Raw genomic sequence first — 11,986 nt, 5'->3', positions numbered from 1 at the left:
GTAACTCCTTCAACTCCACACCCGCTCCTCCATCTTTGCCCAATAAAGCTGGGGCTGAAAGTACAAACCACATCCCGGCTTTGCCCGCTGGCCCTGTTAGGCTCCGCCAGTAGAGGGCAGTAGAGAGAAGCTCCGAGCTGGTGGGGGTGGGGAGCTCTGCTTCTTCCCATTTTGTTTCCTCACTGCATGCTGTTACAATGAAGGACACGGGGCATTGCTCCGGCAGCGTAAATAAAATCAGTTTGCAATTTTTTTCATCACCTAGAACACCAGCCTCATTGCTCCTGCTACCTTCGAGCCACCAGCACCAGCCAGCCAATGCTCCCTCCTCAGAGTGGTGAGTTTCAGCTCTTGGAGGGCTTCTCTGCTGAGTTACTTTTAATAACTCAGACTTCTTTCCTTTGTTCCCCAAACCCCAGGAGTGAGAGTTGTTTTCTACAACTGCTATTACAAATTGATACTACAAGTGATACTTGAAAGCTGGGTTTTTTTTTTTACCCCTTCAGTTTCCTCGTAAATACCATTGTATTTAACTAACTGTTTTTGATATTCTCTCTATTCAAACAACTGGTATGGACTCTGTCTCCTGATTGTGCCCAGAATATTAGATATTAGATGTTTAAAACACAATATTAGATATTTAAAAGAATGAATTAGATTCTTTTTTCTTTCTTTTCAGGTATAAGTGACATATACCATTATATTTCAGATATTCAAGATAATGATTCAATCTTTGTACATATTGCAAAATGATCAACACATTAAGTCTATGTTAACATCCATCACCACACATCTTTACAATTTTTTTTCTTGCACTGAGAACTTTTAAGAGCTACTTTCTTGGCAACTTTCAAGTATGCAATACGGTATTATTAACTATAGTCACCATGTTGGACATTACAGCCCTAGGACTTACTTATTTTATAAATGGAAGTTTGTACTTTTTGACCCCTCTCAACCATTTTTCCCACCTCTGATCCCCCACCTCTGGCAACCACCATACAAAGAACCACTGTTCTCTGTAACTATGAGCTTGGGGTTTTTTTGTTTTTTGTTTTAGATTTTACATGTAACTGAAATCATATGTTATTTTTCTTTCTCTTTCTGATTTATTTCACTCAGCATAATGCCCTCAAAGTCCATCTCACAAACAAGAGCAATTCCTATTTTTTTTAAGGTTGAATAATCCTCCATTGTGTGTGTGTGTGTGTGTGTGTGTGTGTATAAACCCAATTTTCATCAATGGACACTCAGTTACTTCCATGTTTTGGCTATTGTAATTAATGCTACAATGAGCATGGGGTGCAGATACGTATTCAAGTTAGTGATTTCGCTTCCTTTGGATAAATACCCAGAAGTGGAATATTTCCAGATCATGTGGTAGGTCTATTTTTCATTTTTTGAGGAAACTCCATTCCATTTTCCATAGTGGGTGCACCAATTTATACTCCAAACAACTGTGCACAAGGGCTCCCTTTTCTTCTACATTCTCACCAACACTTGTTATTACTTGTCTTTTTGATAATAGCCATCTTAACAGATATGAAGTGGTACTACATTGTGGTTTTGATTTGCATTGAATTAGGTTCTTATTTAAGAAAAATATATCTGAGCTATAAGACTTTAGCTATTCAAATATCACAATAATATAAAGCCAAATAAACTTATAGAATCATGATACATTTCAAGAGATGTGAGAAGTTGTAAATATTAACACTGCGTGAGGGCCATGGACTCATGTTGAAAATTTCTGAATTCACATTGAATTTTGACTCCAAATTTCCACGACAGCGCTGAGTTGAGCAACGTGGCATTTTAGAACCTGAGATGGGGAAATTACTACAGGAATAACTTAGAGCACAAAGGGGAAATAAGAAGGAGGAATATATACGCTAAGTAGCTTATGTTTTAAATATAATATGCCACTGCTTCATCAGTTATAAAAGCAATTTCTACACACAGCAGGAAAACTGGAAAAGTAACAAAGAACAAATTCGAAACTTCCACAAGCCTACTACTCAGCAATTGAAATAAACTTTTCAGCTTCAGGTTTTCAATTTTTTTATGCCATGATAATATACTTACCGTTTTTTAACTTTATTCTTTTCGTTAATAAGATATGATCATTTTACTATAAGCATAAGTAATTTTAATGTGTTGATATTTTAAGTATTATTAATATACTTTCTCTCTTAGCTTTTCCATCTTCCTGCAGGGAGCTGAACATATGTTTCAGAAGAAATGAAAAGGGAAAGAACAAAGCAATAATCAGCTTCTGATAAGAAAACTAGGATTTTGCCGCAAGAATATTAGCTTGAGAGGCAAGCACTGTTGAGATAGGATTTTCCAACTTCCTTTATCTTCCCCATTTAAAATTGCAAAAACCATGCCTGAAGGATGCACATTTATAGAGCCCTCCCAGTGTGTGGCAGAGATGTGCCTTCTACATATAACAATAAATTCAAAATGCTTTCTTCTTAATGATAGGAAGATATGACATAAGGAATGATGGGAAAGGAGAAAACAAGACAAAAGAGGGTATTGAAGCAAGCAGATACAGATGCCAGTTTGATCTCAGGCATGGCCAAGGCCTAACACCAGAGAGATCTCATTTTTCCTGGGCTAACCTTAACGTCTATGTGATAGAGACTTGATCCCAAAAATGTTGCAAATCCTGCTATGGAGCCTGTTGAAGGATGTGCCAGAAAGGGAGCAAGGGGCGTCTCCATCAGTGACCACAAAGCAGTTTCTCTGAACTAAAACAGAAACATGGCTCGACTTTGAAAGTCTCATTCTGCCAAGAAGAGACGAGGTTGGGGGTATGAGGGAGAGGGAGGCACAGTCAGCCAGAGAGAATTGCCGGGCCCAACACAGCTGAGAAAAATAAGAATATGACTTAGAACAGCCAAATGTTTTGTCCTGAAGCCCAGGAGAGCCATAGAATCCAAGTGGAAGGAGACCAGCCGATCAAGCAGAAATCAAAAGTCACCATGAAGATTGGAGGACCTCTTTCCCCTCCGATGTCATGAGTTCTCCTAAATCATCCATTCTGACGTCCTTTCAAACATATAACAACTTAGAGGGGGAAGCAGGAAGAGAAGAAGAAATTGAGAAACTGAGCATTTTTATGAAAGAGTGACTGAAATGTTACCCAAAGTAGCCAGTGACCATTTAAGTTACCAGCCTGGACTAGGCTGAAGGCTCAGCTAAACACAGGTCATTCTTCCCAGTAACTTGTGGGTGGACACTCGAGAGAGAAGGCTGCAGAAATTATAGATAAAAATTTTTTTAAAAGTAGGGGTGCGTGGGTGGCTCAGTCGGTTAAGCACCTGACTCTTGATTTTGGCTCAGGTCATGATCTCAGGGTCATGAGATCGAGCCCCAAGTCTCAACATTCAGTCTGCTTGAAATTGTCTCTCCCTCTCCCTCTGCTCCTTCCCCTGCTCGCACGCATGTGCACTCTCTCTCTCTAAAATAAATAAATAAATCTTTTCAAAAAATTAAGAAAAGGACATTTTCAGTACACGTCAGAGTCATAGTTTGAGTTTTGCAATTCCATACACGATTATTTCTAATGTAATTTTAAGAGATGCATGATATCTCACAAGGTGTATTGGCTCCCTGTTACGGCCATAAATTACCACAAACTTAGCAGTTTAAACAATATGCACTGGTTATCTCGCAGTTCCTGTGGGTCTTACAAGGCTGAAATCAAGGTATTAGCAGGAGCTACATCTCAGCTTGGGCTCGGGTTCCTTTTTCCAGGTCACTGGTGGTTGGTTGAATTCAGCTCCTGACAATTGTAGGATGGATGTCCCTATTTCCTCGACAAAGAGTCTCTTTAATCTTCAAGCCAACAACAGTATGTTAAATATTTCTTGTACTTCAGACTTCTCAGACTCCCCCTCCACCGCCTCTCTCTGCCTTCCTTTTCTGCTTACAGGGGCTCATGTGATTATACCAGGTGCACCAAATACCCAGGATAATCTTCACTATCTTAAGATAAATTGATTAGCAACCTTTATCATATTGGCAAAGTCCTTTTGCCATGTAACATAATAACCATCAGAGTACCACCAAGGGGACAGAGACTATGGGGACCAAAATGCTCCTTATACGTATGTGTCTAGAATGATTTGTTTTGCTGATTTCCTGCCATGAGCACCCTTGTAAAAAGCGTGAACACAGGGTCTTGCCCAGGAACTTTGCAGAGGAAGAGCTGCTGATCCTGTCCACAAGAAGCATAATACACGCTAAGTAACCACAAGCATTCAGCTCATGGGGACCATCCATGCCCTTCAAATAACCGGGAGGCTGTCAGAGCCATTGTGGGGCTTTAGACAGACTAAGTAAGATATGCTGTCCAGCACCATGACACACACTCCACTGATGTCTTATAAGCTCCAGCCCTCTTGGGAGAGCACATCCTGATTATGACTGCTACCTTTCTTGGCTGTGGCATAAATCCATAAACATATTTTTCAGCAGTCTCTTGTGTCTGACCATGCACAATTAAGTTGGAGGTTGGTTAGGATGCCATAGTTACAACACTTACATTAGAGAAAGGCAAAGCACACAAACCCAAATCACCGTGGCTCAATGGGCCCACTCACACCCTAGCTTCAGGCTGTGAGCATTGTCATTCGGGCCCACACACACGGGGAAACAGGGAGGGTAACCTGGCACAGAGAACTATTCAGGATCTCACAAAGTGTGGAAAAGAAGTTTGGGGAGATACCTTCCAGTGTCCAATTTATTTTAACTTCAATGAAGTAGGTAAACTCCCTCATGATCCTCCTGCTAAAATCTTTTAAGTAAGTCCTAAAGAAACAATGCAAGCAACAGACACATGAAAAAATGTTCATCATCATTAGCCATCAGGGAAATTCAAATCAAAACCACATTGAGATACTACTTTATACCAGTTAGAATGGCAAAAATGGACAGGGAAAGAAAAAACAAATGTTGGAGAGGTTGTGGAGATAGGGGAACCCTCTTACACTGTTGGTGGGAATGCAAGTTGGTACAGCCACTTTGGAAAACAGTGTGGAGGTGCCTCAAAAATTTAAAAATAGAGCTACCCTATGACCCAGCAATTGCACTACTGGGTATTTACCCCGAAGACACAGATGTAGTGAAAAGAAAGGCCATATGCACCCCAGCGTTCATAGCAGCAGTGTCCGCAATAGCCAAACTGTGGAAAGAGCCGAGATGCCCTTCAACAGATGAATGGATAAAGAAGATGTGGTCCATATACACAATGGATATTACTCAGCCATCAGAAAGGATGAATACCCAACTTTCACATCAACATGGATGGGACTGGAGGAGATGATGCTAAGTGAAATAAGTCAAGCAGAGAAAGTCAATTATCATATGGTTTCACTTATTTGTGGAACATAAGGAACAGCATGGAGGACATTAGGGGAAGGAAGGGAAAAATGAAGGGGGGGAAATCGGAGGGAGAGACGAACCATGAGAAACAAACAGGGTTTTAGAGGGGAGGGGGTGGGGGGATGGGTTCGCCCAGTGATGGGTATTAAGGAGGGCATGTACTGCATGGAGCACTGGGTGTTATATGAAAACAATGGATCGTGGATCACATCAAAAACTAATGATGTATTGTATGGTGACTAACATAACATAATAAAATAAATAAATTAAATAAATTAAAAAAAAAGAAAAAGAAGCAATGCAAGCTTGGCGGTGGACGTGGGGGGATGGGAGGTGGGGGGAGGGGGGATGGGAAGTGTATATTACCAACCACGTATGCTAAGGAAATAGCTATTAAAAAGAACTCAGTATACAACCCTATGTTAATGAACTTTAAATTCTCAATTAAGCAGATAATTATACAGAAATTTTCAAATTATAAATTATACTCAGGATTAAGCAGAAATGTGTAGTTATCAAGTTTAGTGCATGTAGACAGTGTGTCAAATCATTGGCAAAATTATGAAATTTAATAAATGGGCCAGGATCATAATTTAATTATTTGGAAATATTTATATTCCATCTTCACCTCACAACATGTACTAACATTTAGTCTAGATAAGTTGAAAAAAAAATACAATCAAACATAAGACCATAAAGTACCAGAGGAGAGCAAATATGACATTTGAATAATTTCGTGGTACCTCCATCCTTTCAAACCAAGCGAAAGGCCACAAAGCTACTTACAATTCTCTTTCAGTTTGATGGAAGATAAAACTAAGTCATTTTTGTTTTATATTTTATTTAATTTTCAAAGAAAATGCAGCACTGTGGTTACAATCCTGGATTCAGATCCCCGCTCCATTTTCTGAGCTGTGTGTCACTGGGCAAATTCCGTAATTTGTCCAAGGTGCACTTTGGGCCTAAATTCCTTCAACTGTCACATGGAGATGATAATAGCATTTACCCTATAAGATTGTTTTCAGAATTAAGCAAGTAAATACACATCAAGAACAGAGAACAGGGTCCAGCATGTGGTAAATACCCAATAAATGCCTTTTTTATTCCCTTTCATTTTCCATCTCTCTTGTTCTGTGATTCCAATGACAAATAAACAACAAAAATCCACCTATGTCCTCCATGTTATTTACAATCTTTTCTCCCATTTATTTACCTCATTCTTTTCCTCTGAATCTGAGAGAAGTTCTTACTTTGTCATCACATTTTATGATCTGCTTTTCTACAGAAGCTAATCTGTCTTTCTCTGTCCCCTTTAATTAATTTAAAATTTTTAGGAACAATGTCTCTCATTTCCAAGAAGCATAATACATGCTAAGTATCCACAAGCATTCAGGAAAACTTGCTGGGTGTCAGATTCTTTCACTTTTCATTCACTGCAATCTTTTTTCTCACTCGCTTTAACCCATTTGAATCAGGCTTTCTCACATTTTCTTTGACTTGCAGTCTCTACTTCAAATGTGTCAGTCCCCTTGCTTCCTCGAATTTAGTCAACTTTTTCAAACATTGAAATGTTTTTCCTTCCTGGTCATTTATTCCCCCTCTATTTGCTCATCTTTACAGAGAGGGGAAGATGGGGAGGGCCAGTGATTGTCTGAAATGATCAATAAGATGATTGCTCTTTCAGAGATTCAGAGATAATTTCTTTCAGAGATTGATGATTTATGACTTTCAAACTTTATGAAAGAATGACAAATCACTTTAGATTTTTACCGTTCCTTATTGGAGTTCTAAGTCACTGTGTGGAACGGAGAAGAAACAGATATTTCAATAGTTTGCCAAAGCATTTTTTTTTTCTGAGCTTACGAGGAAAGCACGAAATTGGTTGGAGTGGTGTTCCTTTCCACTTAACTGGCAGCCTCTGCACTGGGGAGCAGCTGTGGAGTCTCCCTTGTACATAGCATTGTAATCCTCAGCTCTCGCCAAAAGTGGAATTATCTCTTCCAAAAATCTGTCTCATGACCCACCTTCCTCTTCGAGGCTGCCTCTGTCCCTGACTAAGCTTTACCTTCTCTCGAGCACCCATAGCCGTCTGACACATTATATATTTACAGGGCCATTTGTCTATTTCCTGTCCCCCCAACCCTCCCACCCGGATCCTTTTACATAAACATCTTAGAATTTTTTGACACATAGTAAATGCTCAACAAATATTTGGTAAATGAATAAATATTTCTCAAGTCATCTTCTTCTGCACGTAAAATTAACCTTAGTCCATGTCTTGTTCTTTTCTTTTCCTGGTATGTTTTTCTGGTATAGCTGCTGGAAAGAAATCCTGTAAAATTCTTGGCATGGTTTCCAATGCTGACATCTTATATAATTTCCATGGGAATTGCCACAAGCTGGATGATGAATACAGTTCTGAAATTGTGATACTCAACTGTAAGTCCTCTCCACAGTTAGTTTGCTTTTCTTAAACTTCAACAGCCCTAAATTGTATTTGCTGTTTAACATGGTAAAAAAAAAAAAAAAAAAAAAATATATATATATATATATATATATATATATATGCTAAAATGGTTTATAAGGTAAAGCATTCCAAACCTTCCTTAACCCTGATTCAAGAGGAATTACTTTTGTCATTTCTGTGTTTCGTTCTTCCAGTGCTTCCTTTTATGACTCCTAATATCATCTGTTCATTTCCCCAGGAAAGAGGCTGTGAGATGGAGGAAGTTCACTGGGGAGTGCTCTTGGGATCAACTTTTGTAAAGCACTGAAGGAAGCAGAACTGAGCAGGTGATTCGGCTGCACCAGATACCTTAGCTGATCCCACAGGACGTTCTGGAGCTGGGATGGTCCTTCAGAGTTGTCTCGAATCAAGACAAGGAATGTTTGCCCCTTTTAGATTCTCACTGATGAGTCATTAGATTTGGGCTGTGCCAGAAAGAGGGTGGAACTGGGGCAAGACAGTTCCCAGGCCAAGAAAATTACTAGAGAGCAACACAGCTGCTGTCCATCTGCCATCAACACTCCCAGGACCGGGGGCAAGGGGTGCGTCCATCCTGAAGCGGGGCTCTGGACAGCAAACCCCAGCATCCACCACATGGTGTGAGACCATTCCACATATTTTTGCCTTATATGGCTTTCTTGTATATAGTTCTATTAACAGTATTAATCAAGAAGAAGGAGGAGAAGGAAGAGATGAAAGAGAAAAACAAGAACAAGGAAGAAGAGGGAGGGGAGAACAGAACGTGATGGGGAAGGAAGGGGAGGAAGTGGAAAAAGAGAAGAAGGAGGGAGAAAAGCAACATAACAACAACTAAATGCTTGGTCATGCATCTTAATATCTGGGAAAAGGGTCAAGGTAAGGCAACTCTTCATCTTCCTCAGTAAGGAGTTTGAGGGTAATATAAAATTCCGAGGCAAAGTAAAATAGAACTATAAGCATAGGTTTGGAGTTAAGGATATGACCAATAAACAACCAAAAGTAGAACATTTAAAGAGGAACATGGGTAAAAACTGAAGAAGTATTTAAGAGCTTATAATCAACAGCAATATAGTCTCAGCTCACTACACCATACACATAATCCCAAGGCCCAAAGGCGAACACTTCTAACTTGTTCTTTCGGCAACATTATGTTGGCACATCTATTTCTTGACTTATATGCTCTATTCAAAATATATTGACTTACCATTATGACATACAATGACTTAGTACATTCAGGTCACCTGTTCAGAACTTTAGAGGAGGTCCAATTTCAGAATCTCAAAGACAGGAGTAAAACACATCAAAGTTAATTCAAAGTTTGTCTACAATAAAGATACCCTAGTCATAGCCCATGCCATGAGCCAAGCAACATACCTTTAAGAATACTGTAGGAAGATTGTCAGTTTCACAAGAATTCTGTCATGAATTGACAATCTGAGCACAATTGCCTCCCCCTATTATGAGACCCTAATAACATAACAGTAAAAGAATTCAAGGTAGAATTAACCTATAAAGGGAAAGGGCAGGGGAAAGCATCATCGGTACATGGGAGTTAAGATCAATTTCTGGAAGACAAAAAAGGGATGAAAATATATTTGAAAACAAAAGAGGAAGTCACAATTCAGATATACAAACTAGAGAACAGAGGGGATGATTCAAGGCCTGCATTTGATTCTCTCTTGCTAGGCCCTGAACCATGACCACCACAAACAGACAGAATGAGAAGCAATATAGTACATATGCCTCAAACAAAACAAATGAAATAAAAAAAAAGGCCCTTTTCTTAAGCAATTGAAATGTTCACAGAGAACTAAGCTGGCTGTTTGTGAGAATAAATCCCCTTCTTCTGGTATTTGTGGAGGCCTTCAGCTTCTGGCTCACTCCCACTAAAGCAAAACCTAACCAACAATCATCAAATAAATAAGAAAAACTGCATCAGAGAAAACAAGTAAAGAAAAAGAGAGAGGAAAAAAAAACTAATCTGGGGGGCGGGGGGGAATCAATTTTCAGGAGGAAAATAATGAACCTAAATCCAGAAGACAGGGGCTTACTTTTTCGTGTCTCCAGATACTCCAAGAAGATATAGTATCATTAAAATAAGAACAAATGCTACAAACAAAGGAGAACTTGAAAAACTGGAGTTTGGGGAAATTAATGCTTCTAAAATCTGACTTTTAAAAATCAATAGAAGTGTTGAAGACAAAGCTGTAGCAATCTTCAATAGCATGGAACAAAAGGCAGGACTAGAAAATGTGAGGTAAAGATGAGGGAAATAAAGGAGAAATCCAGAAGATGATCATAAGCTGATTAAGGAAGTGAGGGGAGAGATAATATGGAGAGATGGGGGAAATTATTAAGGGGATAATCATAGAAGATTGCCCAAAGCTGCAAAAATACATGAATATTCAAAAGGAAAGGGAGGGAAGTTAAAGGAAAACAGACATAGACACATCAATGTACAGGCCACCACGAGTCCAGGAGTCTGTCGTAGGTGATACAAAAGGCGATGCAAGGTGGCAGTGCAAAATTCCCTGCAAGGTCCTAAGTTAAAAAGGTATTGAACCTAGAATTCCACAAACAAAATATCAAAATATGATAATAAAAAGGAGACATTTTTAACCTCAAAAGACCAAAAAATTTACCCTGCTTGTATACATTCATGGAGTTATTTGAGGAGGTACTAAAGAAAATTAAGCTGAACAGTAAGTTGAAGAAAACGTAGAATATAAAATTCAGCCTCGGAAGGATAGCTCTGCTGTGGACCTAGAGAAGAAGGAGCACAGGCTGTAAGGGGACTCAGGTGACCACGGGAAGCATCTGTGCAAGAAGAAAAGTAGATCCTATTATACAGATCATCTGTTTAAGAAGCTTGTTAAATTCAGTCATGTGGCAAAACGTACATTTCTTTCTGTTCAAGATAACAACAAAGGCAAATAGAAACTCCAGGGGAAAACAGAAACTGTACAACAAAGTCATAGCACAAATACGAGGGAAACCAAAATGCGGTGTGATGTTTACATGACCAAAGCAATGTATATGTTTCAATAAAAAGAAAATTCACTTGAACCTCACACTTAGAACATTTTTCTTTGAGTGGGACAGGGATGTGATACAGATTTATATTTTAGTCTTTCCAAATTTTCATCCTATTTGGTTTTATAATTGTTATGGACTCAATGTTTGTGTCCCCTACCTCCAAAATGTTGAAGCCTAATCCTCCGTGTGATAGGAATTGGTGGTGGGGTTTTGGGGAGGTGATTAGGTCATGAATGTGGAGCCCTCATGAATGAGATTAGTGCCCTTGTGAAAGAGACCTGGAGAGCTCTCTTGTCCCTTCCACTATGAGAAGACACTGCAAAGAGATGATCATCTACGAACAAGGAAGTGGGCCCAGCAGACACCAAATCTGCTGGTACCTTGATCTTGGACTTCTCAGCCTCCACAACTGTGAAAAGCCACCCACTCTATGGCATTTTTTGGTACCATTCCCAATGGACTGTTCCTCCACCTGGTTCATTTTTTGGCTCTGTCTCCCAGTCTGAGAGATTTTTAACAGTGTGACCTTGTAAGTAAGATCATCTAGTTTTGAATTTTAGCTTAAATACTTACAAGGTGTGCGACCTTCAGTAAGTCACCCCATGAATCTTGGTTTCAGTATTGTATATTAGGAATGATAACAATAATAACCATCTTCGCCTTTGAAGGGGCATTGTGTGCACAAAATGAAATAATCTATATGTATTTGAAAATGTCTTTTAAAATATAACATGATAAAAATATCAATTACATTAAAATGCAAAATTTCAAAAAGTTGTATTTTTTACCTCCCATTCCTTCTGCCTTTCAATTCCATGCAAAGTCTTCCCGAGGATTTGACTGACTCTTCTATCCATCTTTGCAAAGACTGTAATACCCTTACCATCTGTTTACCATAAAAAATATTTTTTAAAGATTTTATTTATTTATTTATTTGAGAGAGAGACAGAGCACATACGCACAAGTGGGGGTGGGGGAGAGAGAGGGAGACTCAGCCTTCCCTCTAAGCAGGGAGCCAGACACAGGGCTCAATCCCAGGACCCTGAGATCATGACCTGAGCTGAAAGCAGA

General features: G+C 39.2%; 1 long non-coding RNA gene across 1 annotated transcript; it reads left to right on the top strand.

Annotated features, from left to right (window-relative positions):
* Positions 1 to 207: 207 nt before the first annotated feature.
* On the top strand, positions 208 to 11,592 carry LOC113923516. The gene is made up of 3 exons (XR_003520348.1): positions 208 to 337; positions 7,711 to 7,833; positions 8,100 to 11,592. It is a non-coding gene; the product is annotated as an uncharacterized LOC113923516 (long non-coding RNA).
* Positions 11,593 to 11,986: the final 394 nt, after the last annotated feature.

The sequence above is a fragment of the Zalophus californianus genome, chromosome 15 (genome assembly GCF_009762305.2).
Source record: "Zalophus californianus isolate mZalCal1 chromosome 15, mZalCal1.pri.v2, whole genome shotgun sequence".
NCBI lineage: Eukaryota > Metazoa > Chordata > Mammalia > Carnivora > Otariidae > Zalophus > Zalophus californianus.
Note: the sequence above shows the minus strand (reverse complement) of the source record. Positions and strands in the feature narration are given on the sequence as shown.